This window comes from Trichoplusia ni, chromosome 28, assembly GCF_003590095.1.
Source record: "Trichoplusia ni isolate ovarian cell line Hi5 chromosome 28, tn1, whole genome shotgun sequence".
NCBI classification, from domain to species: Eukaryota; Metazoa; Arthropoda; class Insecta; order Lepidoptera; family Noctuidae; genus Trichoplusia; species Trichoplusia ni.
The window spans coordinates 1412690-1423108 of NC_039505.1; the positions used below are offsets into that span (position 1 = coordinate 1412690).

Sequence of the window (10419 nt, forward strand, 5' to 3'; positions counted from 1 at the left end):
AGTATCAAATTGCACAAGGTGCAGGAAATTTGTATGACTTAAAAAAAGTCATAGTTACATTGATGTCAAAAAGAGCACAAATTGGTAATTAATAGTCAATCATGAAATTGGTGGACACAGTCTCCACAATATGTAGAACAATTGATAAAGATAAAGATATATTTATTTGCATAAACATGTGTAACATAACATAAAATTTGTTCATTATTCCACTTAAAAACTCATATTACATTAATCTCAGTACTAGAACAAAGATAAAGAAGTATTTATTTGCCTAAAACATGTGTTAAACATTTTTTGATGTGGTGAAAATATAAGGACAATAAATGCATCAACATGTTCTGCCCTTTTGGCTTACAAATTTGGCATTTAGAAAAAAAATGTTAATTACTACAGACTAATTTTATAAAAAATGAAAATTAATAGTTGATCAATAATCAATGTGTATGACAGAATATATGGATAAAAACAAATATAGATACTAATATTAGGATAATATGCCACTATAAATAGATATCTTAATAATTATAAAGCCTTAACCGTTATTCATCATATCCAGGCTTATAAGATGTACCCATTATGCCTCAATCTCTGAACAACTACTTTGTTAATCAATTATATTTCAGATCAACATGAAATAAAATTGAAGATTGGCTTAACTTACCTAAGTGACATCCAATTGTAATTTTATGAAGGTTGATCTGGAATATAATCACCCACCCCAACCCCAGCATCAATAGCTGAACCCTGGCATAATGGGACCCACAAAATCATGGCTAGCTCTAAATCAGTGACGTTTAGTTGCGAGTTGCCATAGACTAAAAAACTTTTTTTTTTGAAAAAATTCGCGATACCACACAGTAGCGAATGGGAATACTACTCTGTTAATCAGTTAATCCAATCTTCAATTATATTTTTACCATCATCTAAGATAATAGGTACGAAGAAAAAATTATAATACAAAAGAAATCTGAAACATCCTGATAAAAATTTTTACATTCCAAACTGTAGAGTATACCTACGCACTGCACGAGTCGAGCAGATCATTCCATCTCCATTTTTTACGAGACAAAATATTGCAAACCAAATAAACCAATCCAGCACAGTCCACGTGGACTGTCGCCCAATCAGATTGCCTAACGCTATTCTTATGCCTTCGCGGCGCACACGACGCCCCTTTTACGCCCCTTTTACTTGGACTAGGTGAAGGACAATATTAGTGCATCTTAGTTGTGTCTCAACACCGAAAGCGGAAGTGCGCGCGCTCTCGGTTGTCAAGAGCAGTATACGATTGGGCATTCTGGACCACTTTTCGCTCGGCGAAACAAGTTTGCCATCGCGGTGGTCCAGAATGCCCAATCGTCAACGTTCGACTCGATCAATACCAGTCAACAGTGGTGCGGTTTATAAATATTCATATAAAAAAAGTATTAGTCATTGTTAATCCAACTGTTTCACACAATAATCATGAAATTTGTAAAACAACCACAATCGTTGAATGTAATAATACATGATGAATTCTGTAAAACTGATTTCCGTCATAGTGAATTGTTGTTGCCTAATTCAGTACGCTGTATAATTTGTGGACCGTCAAATTGTGGCAAAACCTAATTTAGTTATTAGTCTTCTTATACACAAAAATGGTTTAAGATTTCGAAATGTATATATTTATTCAAAAACCCTGTACCAACCTAAGTACATATTTTTAGAAAAAGTATTGCAACGAGTGCCAGATGTTTCGTTTCAGAAATATCAGGAACATGACGACTGTGATTATGTTTGATGACGTTGCTTGTGAAAATGAAAACAACATGCGTGATTACTTTGCAATGGGAAGACATAAATATATCGATTGTTTTTATTTGAATCGAACGTATAGTAAAATTCCTACACAATTAATAAGGGATAATGCGAACTTGATCATACTTTTCAAACAAGTGTAACGGAACGTTACATGAATAATCATTTTTATAATAACTATCGTGAGACTGATTCATTATTAAATGATGTAACGGTTTACTCACGCGTATTTATCGGGGTAGCCCGACTAGTTTCGGACCCAACCGGAGTCCTTAATCATGAGCAGACGCGGCGGGATCGCGAGTCCCGACCCGACCGCTCCGGAGGACTCCGGTATATTACAGATAGGTACTTAAACGGTGAATCTCACCACCACCCTAAACAGTTAGCTACCGTGGGAAAATCTTTGTTTCAGAGAGCACACGGACTCTGTGATGACAGACACCTTGCCGCTGAGCTTCAACACGTCAAGCAAGTACTGCGAGACAACAAACTCCAAGTTCCACGGCCCCGTCACAGAAACCGAGTGAAGCCAGCCACTGTTCATCGTTTGCCTGCTGTACTACCATACGTCAGAGGAGTCACTGACAAGATTGGTTACATCCTGAAGCGAGCTTCAATTAAAACATACTTCAAGCCGCCCAAGAAGATTAGCCAGTCCTTACCATCCGTCAAGTGTCACATACCTCTACAAGATGCAGGAGTATACAAACTAGATTGTGACTGCGGCCTTTCTTACATCGGTCAAACCAAACGAAGCATAGGGACCCGCGTTAAAGAACACATAGCTGACGTGAAACACCGCCGCTCAACGAAGTCTGCAGTCGCCGAACATGCTGAAGGTTCCAGCCATTATATTAGATTTGACCAACTACAGATCCTCGCTAAAGAATCCAAATTCCTACCTAGGATGTTTCGCGAGGCTATTGAGATTAAAAAACACCCTAATTTCAATAGAGAAGATGGCTGGAAGATATCACCTACTTGAGATCCAATAATAAATAAACTCAAGGCCAAACCCAAGAGCAGCGCTGCAAGACATCAAGACACAGTGAGCTCATACTGCGTAGGTCGGACCACAAATAATTAATTAAAATATGAAGGTAGAACGAGCAACATCTCCTGTCAAGACGAACGCCATCTCAGTCTGCCCGTGACCATGATACCTGCAAAGATTTCGAAACGTCGGGAACTAAAATCTAAAATTAAACCGCGATAAAATCCGTAAAAGTAGTTTCATTTCATTTCAACTACCTACATACATCATTATTTATATTATATTTAGTAGCGGTATATTCCGTGTTTCGGAAGGCACGTTAAATTGTGGGTCCCGGCTGTTATTCCTACATCTTTGACAGTCGTTACAGGTAGTCAGAAGCTTGAAAAAAAAGTCTGACAGCCAGTCTAACCAAGGGGTATCGTGTTGCCCAGGTAACTGGGTTAAGGAGGTCAGATAGGCAGTCGCTCCTTGTAAAACACTGGTACTTGCTGAAACCGGTTGGACTGGTAGCCGACCCCAACATAGTTGGGAAAAGGCTAGGCCAATGCTTTAGTAGCGGTATATTAACAGACTTAAATTCTAACTAATACATATAATAATAATAATAATATTAAAACAAAAAATCTATTACAAGTGAACAAAACTTAATTTATAAAAATAAAATAAAACATCAAAATGAATGCATTGTTCTTTCTTTGAGGTAGATGCGACGGCGCGAGCGCGGTGCTGCGGGGGGGACATTTGGCCAGTCGCTCCTAGGCTGATGCGAGCGTGTCACCTCTGACCACTTTCCGTCCTGTCAAGAGTCTTAGCAGACACGGCTGTTAAATTTAAATTTATCAAAAAAAGGAAATAAGTTGATAGCGTTAAAGTTTAGTACTTGTATTAATATATTTTTGTGAATATCCCGAATTAGAGTAAGTTTTGAATAGCACATAATTCACCCATCTTGATCATGTAATTGTTTGCTATATGTTTTTTTTTTTTATTTGCAGCTTATTATGTTCTGTGTGCCACTGTACCTTTGTCTTGCGTTGCCACTCGTTTGTTACTGTGCTATGTTACTCGCTTTATGTTGCTTAATTCACCAAGCTAATGAGCAAACACTATTTAAGTAAAGCCTCAGTAATCTATATCTATACTCTATACTTACTAATATATAAAGCTGAAGAGTTTGTTTGTTTGTTTGTTTGAACGCGCTAATCTCAGGAACTACTGGTCCAAATTGAAAAAATATTTTTGTGTTAAATAGTCCATTCATCGAGGAAGGTTATAGGCTATATACCATCACGCTGCGACTAATAGGAGCGAAGATACAGTGGAAAACGTGGAAAAAACAGGGCAGATATAAATCATAACTTATATCTTCTAACCAAGCGGACGAAGTCGTGGGCAACAGCTAGTTTCAAATAAAATTATTGCTTCATTCTACCTACAAGTAAAATAATAGTTTTTTATTCAAATTTTAAATATTTTAACGGCCATAACCGTAATTTTATGTTTATATGTTTTCCTGCTAAACTGCTTTATGTGTAAACTCCGTTCTGGTTAGTACCGCCACGTCAATACTACTACATTTAATTAGGTATCGCTGTCGACGGTGTCGACGGTGGTACTCCAGCACGGAACTTATTAGGCCGAGTTCTGATTAGCTTAAACGGTGATTTCTAGGTTTTTCCATCCGGCTTTAAGGAGCCAGCAGCATCCTCGCGTTCGGGCCTACCTACGAACCGAGGTCACCTGAGGAGCCCGCTTCCGGCAACACCAGTCGCACGTCCGCGCCATCTCCATCACCGGTGAAGTCACCGCACAGCTCCGCACTGAACCTCAGCCTACTTTCATCTCCGGCCAGCGGCGGAATCTCGCCACAACTACAGGGGGCTACCTATCCCTGCAGAGGTGACTACAGACATATTTGTAATCCAGGACCCACAAATCTTCGTGTGCCTCCGGCTGTGTTTTTTTATTTATTGTAATATAAACTTTTTAATCACCTACCTAGGTGGGAATAAGCGGGTGGAGGTTACACAAGATTAAATTAATTTAAAGCACATATACGAAGAACATGTCAACACTGATATTTCATGGGTTGAATTTCGTCAAATGTGTTCAAAAATATGGAACGATCCTTTTAATTTTGTTGTGATTAATAAAGATTGCTCGAAAAATAAAGGCTGTTATAGAAATAAATTTGACACTTTTGTAGTTTTTGACAGTTAGTTTTTTTTGTCATAGTAATCTTTTACCCTAGCTTTTCTAATTATTCTACCTGGAATACTTAATCAAGCACGATCTAATTCATCAATATGGAAAAATCTTTGAAAAGACAAATCGTTGAAGCCACAGAAGCCGTGAAGAAAAAAGTTGAAGTTGAAAAAGAAAAAGGATATTGAAATAAATAATAAAGAAGCGCTAGAATCAGTTTTCAAGCCTGTAACAGAACCTTTAAACATGATCGCCAATGTCAGTAAACAATCTGTTCCACAAAATATAGAACATGATGAAATTGAAGTTCCATTTATTGATAAAACTTTTGGAAAAGAAGTTCTTAGTGATAAAGAAAGCAGTGATACAGACGATTCTGATTATGAGGACAATAGTGACTGCTCCTATAAATCACTGGTTGATAAGAAACAAGATTTTAACACAACATCCTGGTCATTTCTCCCGAGGAATTAGCAGATGTTCCATTTTGCGTTAGTGTTGGGGTGCGCCGTGGCTGGTTCACGAAGAAGGTATTAAAAACTCAGTGGACTGTATAAACTAATTTATACTGTCGGTACGATTTTGGGCAGTAGAAAAATCGCGTCTACGGAACAAACATAAGAATATTTAGGATGCGCGGGCGCGGTCGTTCGTGCGGGCTTATGACAGCTGATTGCTCGATGACTGGCAGGGCGCGCGCGACCAGTCCAACGGTCGTCGCCGGCCAGCTGATGCCCCGCTGCCCCCGCTCCCCGCTTTCACTCCCGCTAGCGCGCGGCGGCGCTAGCGGGATAAAAGAAAGAAAAGAAATAAAAGAAACCGATAAAAAGTAATAAGGGTCTAAAATATTTACAAATTATTAAACCACTTTTTTTTCACACAATCTTAAGACAAAGGACTATCCTTAACAAAAATGTGAAAGAAGAATGTAGATTTTATACACCGTGATTTTTTAGTCGTCTTACAAAAGCAACCCAGTTCATGTATCCAATGACTAGAACACGAATTACGATGGGTGCAACCGGAGGACTCAAAAAAATGCAAATTTATTTAATAAAAACTAATTTATTAATATTCAATTACAATTAATTATAACTAAATTAGAGTACTTGATCGATGTAAGATCTAAAGAATTCTGTTGTTGTAATATATCCGCCAATAAAGGAAACATCGGTTGAAGTCAATCGGTGGCTTGCGTTCTGCTACGCTTGCACCTCATGTAAGTTGGGCTGTTGTGCAATGAATATGGTTCGATGCTGATGCGGCGTGTTACTAAGGTTGGCCATGTGTAACACCTCCCCCCGAAGAACAGCGAGTATCGATGGACTTGTTCGAGATAGTCGCTGGTAGCTGCATGAGATCGATCTTTACTTGGCTGGGATTAGTAATGCGTGGCGCCGGGATTGCATAGACGACCTCAGGGTTGTTGCTGCAGTTTTCAGGGGTATTTCTGGATACCTTTCTTGTGCGTAGCCGGCGGTAGAGCAAGATAGCGGAGAATGCACATGTACTGGCGAGTATAAGGTACATGGGTATAGTGGTGTGGTATATAATTGGATCGGTGACGTCATCTAGGTGTATAGGCAATTGCGTCGCTATTTCATTATTCAGTGTATGAAGTCTTTGCAGACTCGGTGAATTTAAGATGAGCTTCGGATGATTATTATTTCTTGACTCGTTGTATAGGGGCATCTCGATAATCCTCACGGCATGTCCTTTGATGTGGTCATTGGCGTTAGAGATTGTGAGAGTTGGGGTCCTCAAGTTGCAGTTTAGCGGGATTACGGCTAAGTAGCTTCCTTGTAGGGTCCGATATTGCTCCTGACTGCAAGATATCTTTACTTTGGTTGGTATGGGAAAGCTCAAAGTGTAGTGCTTCTCGTCCAGGGCTTCCAGGGCTTCGGTGGTAAGAACTACGGGTGTCATCTTGCAGTTCGGCTGAAGTTCCTGATGGGCTATCAGATGCTGGATACAACCTGCTTGACTCTGAATATGGAGTTAATCTTCGGACATTCTGTCTCTATGTACCTAGAATCTGATCTAGAGAGTGCTACGAAAGGTGAGGGTGGTATAAGGGTTTCGTGGTTTCTATTAGGAACAAGGGATAACTTGTAAAAATCATATGTGGAGGGAAAGACAATCGGGACCTTAATAACTAATACTATTTTCTTGCCTAAATAATAATAACCTAATTTAATTATCTCATAAAAGTGCTTAGTTTCTACGTCAAGGATTTCATGGTTAGAATATAGTACCTTTAATTTACTTAACATATCCTTGATTTCATCTAAACTAAATAAAGAGTATGGGGTGCTCGATGCACGAATAAATGTTAGGTTATTCTCCAAATTTTCTAATTCTTCATAAAGATCTTCTATATTATCTCCTAAAATTAATAGATGTTGTGCCAGATGGGCGTATTTAATTAGATCTGTATCTCTGCCGGCGTTACTATCTAAAATTAAGTTTAGTGCTTTACTCATCTTCTCTTGATTCGAGATTATACTGCTTATTATCTGAGAACTGTGTGAGATGAATTTACTATTTAAGCTAACATGATTATTGATTTCTAATTCCAACTTGTGCTCATTATTCCGCAAGGTGTTTATAGCGTTTTCATATTTAAGTGCATCGGTGTAATCTAGATTACCAGATATTTTTAGATAGATTACTAGATTTTATCACAGAGCCTAAACCGTCAATGAGACCCCTTTTACTACGAGATGCCTCGAACATACTGATTTTATTGCTGATCGAAATCATTTTATTATTAAGATGTTCTAAGTGAGGGTCAAACAGAGAAAGGGTTTTATTGTTAACTAAGGGTCTTAGTTCAGCCATCTGAGATTTTACTATTTCAATTTGGAGATGAATTTTCTCTAGATCTATATGACTCAGGAAAGAGTGATAATGGGAGATGATCTTAGCCGTTCCTAACTTAAAGGGGAGTAGTCCCGGTCCATTGTCGAGAGAATCAATCGTTATCTCTTGTCCGCGTGCCAGATGTAGGGTCGACAGCCATAGTAGTATCCTGCAACAAGGTGGGATTCTTAGGACTTCGCTTAAGGCGAGATTTAGCTACGGGACCGCGTTTCTTCTTCGTATAGATGTGGATTGGGAGATCTGCAAGTACGATGTCCTGCGTATAACGTGGGGCTAACTTCTGTCGGGACGCCGTAGGGTTGCGCACAAACACTTGTTGGTCAGGGGTATAGTCTTTTTCAGGTTCTCTATCCTTATTACGGTTCTCAGTCAGTTGTGTTCGGTCATGTAAAGATGTCTGATTAATCAAGTCGTATACCTGAGTCATACGTTTCCTATGGTCCTGCGAGTACTGTTGGAGTAAATGTTCTGTTAAATCTATGTCTACTGGGGTCTCTTGGGTCAAAATGTCCGGTTATCAGGTCTAAGGGTCTGCATCTAGTGAAACTATGGATAGAACTATTATACGCTAAGATGGCATAGGGCATAAGATTAATGACGGGTTCATTTCGCTTTTCCAGCTTCAATATCCTGAGATGTTCTAGAATTGTTGAATGAAATCTCTCTACGATGCCATTGTCATTGGGGGAATGCGCTAATATTTTATGGTGAATTATCTTGTGAACTCGGCAAAATTCTAAGAAAATTTGATTAGTGAATTCCGGGCCTCCATCTGTGACAATGGTTAATGGGACCCCATGATGGGTACAAAATACGAGTAAACCTTGTACTACACTTAAAGCGGTGCTATCTCTGAGGTGGTAGGCTTGTGCATATTTGGAAAAAGCGTCTACAACGGTTAAGAATTTCTCAGCTTGGGCTGTAAATAAATCTAGGTGGACAATTTCAAAGGGTTTACTAGGGGGTGGTACAATGTTAAATCTTTGTTTAATAGGGTGACGATCGTACTTGGCCTGGCCACAAATAACACATTCATTTATGTACTTAGAGATGTGTTCTTTCATCTTTCATCTTTGAGGATTCGGCTGTCAGACGTTTAACAGAGTGGACGCGTGTCGGGTATACTTAACGCTAAATTCTGTGATTGGTCCATTTTGGTGATTTTCGATTCCTTGTCACTCCTTAAGTGCTTTTACCTGTTGTCAACTCCCACTGGGCGGTTCTTGAAAGAGACACAGATAATTCTGATATTGACGCTTGAAGTGATAACTGAAAAAGTGTTTGTGATTGCTGGGTTTGAACCGGCGCCCCGGAGCGGTAGTGGTGGTGCGCCCCGAGCGCTTACTCATCGCGCCACTGAGCAAGTAGCGGCGGGACGCGAAATAGCAGTGCACTACATGCGACTGACGTCACCGCAGCGAAGACCGCGACGGCCGGTACCACGAGACACCTACGACCACTGCGTCGTCGTTTCAACGTCGTTGTTGTTTCAACAAAATCAAAATAGCAGAATAATTCTATAAGTTTTTTTTTTTTTTTTTTCTTTTTATTATATTGTATATTGTTCAGTATCTAATATGGCAGGTGTACAGCGCACCCCACCTAAAACTCCGAAAACACAAGTAAACAATCTGTCCCAGACTCAGACTCAATCTGAACCTGATATTAATTCGGCTATAATGATGAGCGACTATGTTAACACGAACCGAAGTAAACGTCCTCGACAAGAAAATTCGCCACAAAGTGGGTCAGATTTAACTTCTCATTTGTTACAAGAGACACTCGCTAGATGGAAGAAAGACCAAGACAGCATTATTTCTAAGATGTTAGAGGAACAGACTAACCTAATGTCTAAACTTGTATCTGATATAGGGGAGATTAAGACCCAAAATTCCCAAATACAGGCATCTAACGCTGATATCTGCAAGTCTAATGAAGAAATCGTTCAGTCAATGTATTTTATGAATAAAAAATTCGAAGACATGAAGAAAGAGGTCGAGAGTTTAAGAAAAGAGCGTAAAGAACAGCAACTTTACATAGAAAATCTGGAAAGAAAAATAATTGACTTACAGCACAAGTCACGCTCCTCTGGCATTGAAATACGAAATATTCCACAAGAAAATACAGAAGATGACGCCAGTCTCATAAAAACTGTATGTAAAATCGGCGAAGCAGTTGGAGTAACTATACTTAACTCAGAGCTACGTGATATATATCGCCTGCCAGGCAAGTCCACAAATATTACTTCCCCCCGCCCAATAATTGCAGAATTCACTACAGTGCGAACAAAACAGACACTCATATCTGCTGTCCGCACGTTCAACAAAGAAAAGGGCAAAGATGAAAAAATTAACACTTCACTCATCGGAATACCAGGGCAACGCCTACCTGTTTATATCGCGAACAGTTGCCTGCCAGCTCCAAAAAACTATTTTATCTAGCCCGCGAGTTTGCTAAGAACAACGGCTTTAAGTACTGTTGGATGACTAATGGAAATGTATTCCTGCGCAAGCAAGAGGGCGATAAACAAA

At 39.4% G+C, this 10419-nt stretch overlaps 1 pseudogene; it reads left to right on the plus strand.

The window, feature by feature from the left end:
- Nucleotides 1–2059: 2059 nt before the first annotated feature.
- On the plus strand, nt 2060–2860 carry LOC113506072 (annotated as a pseudogene).
- The last annotated feature ends 7559 nt before the right edge of the window (nt 2861–10419 follow it).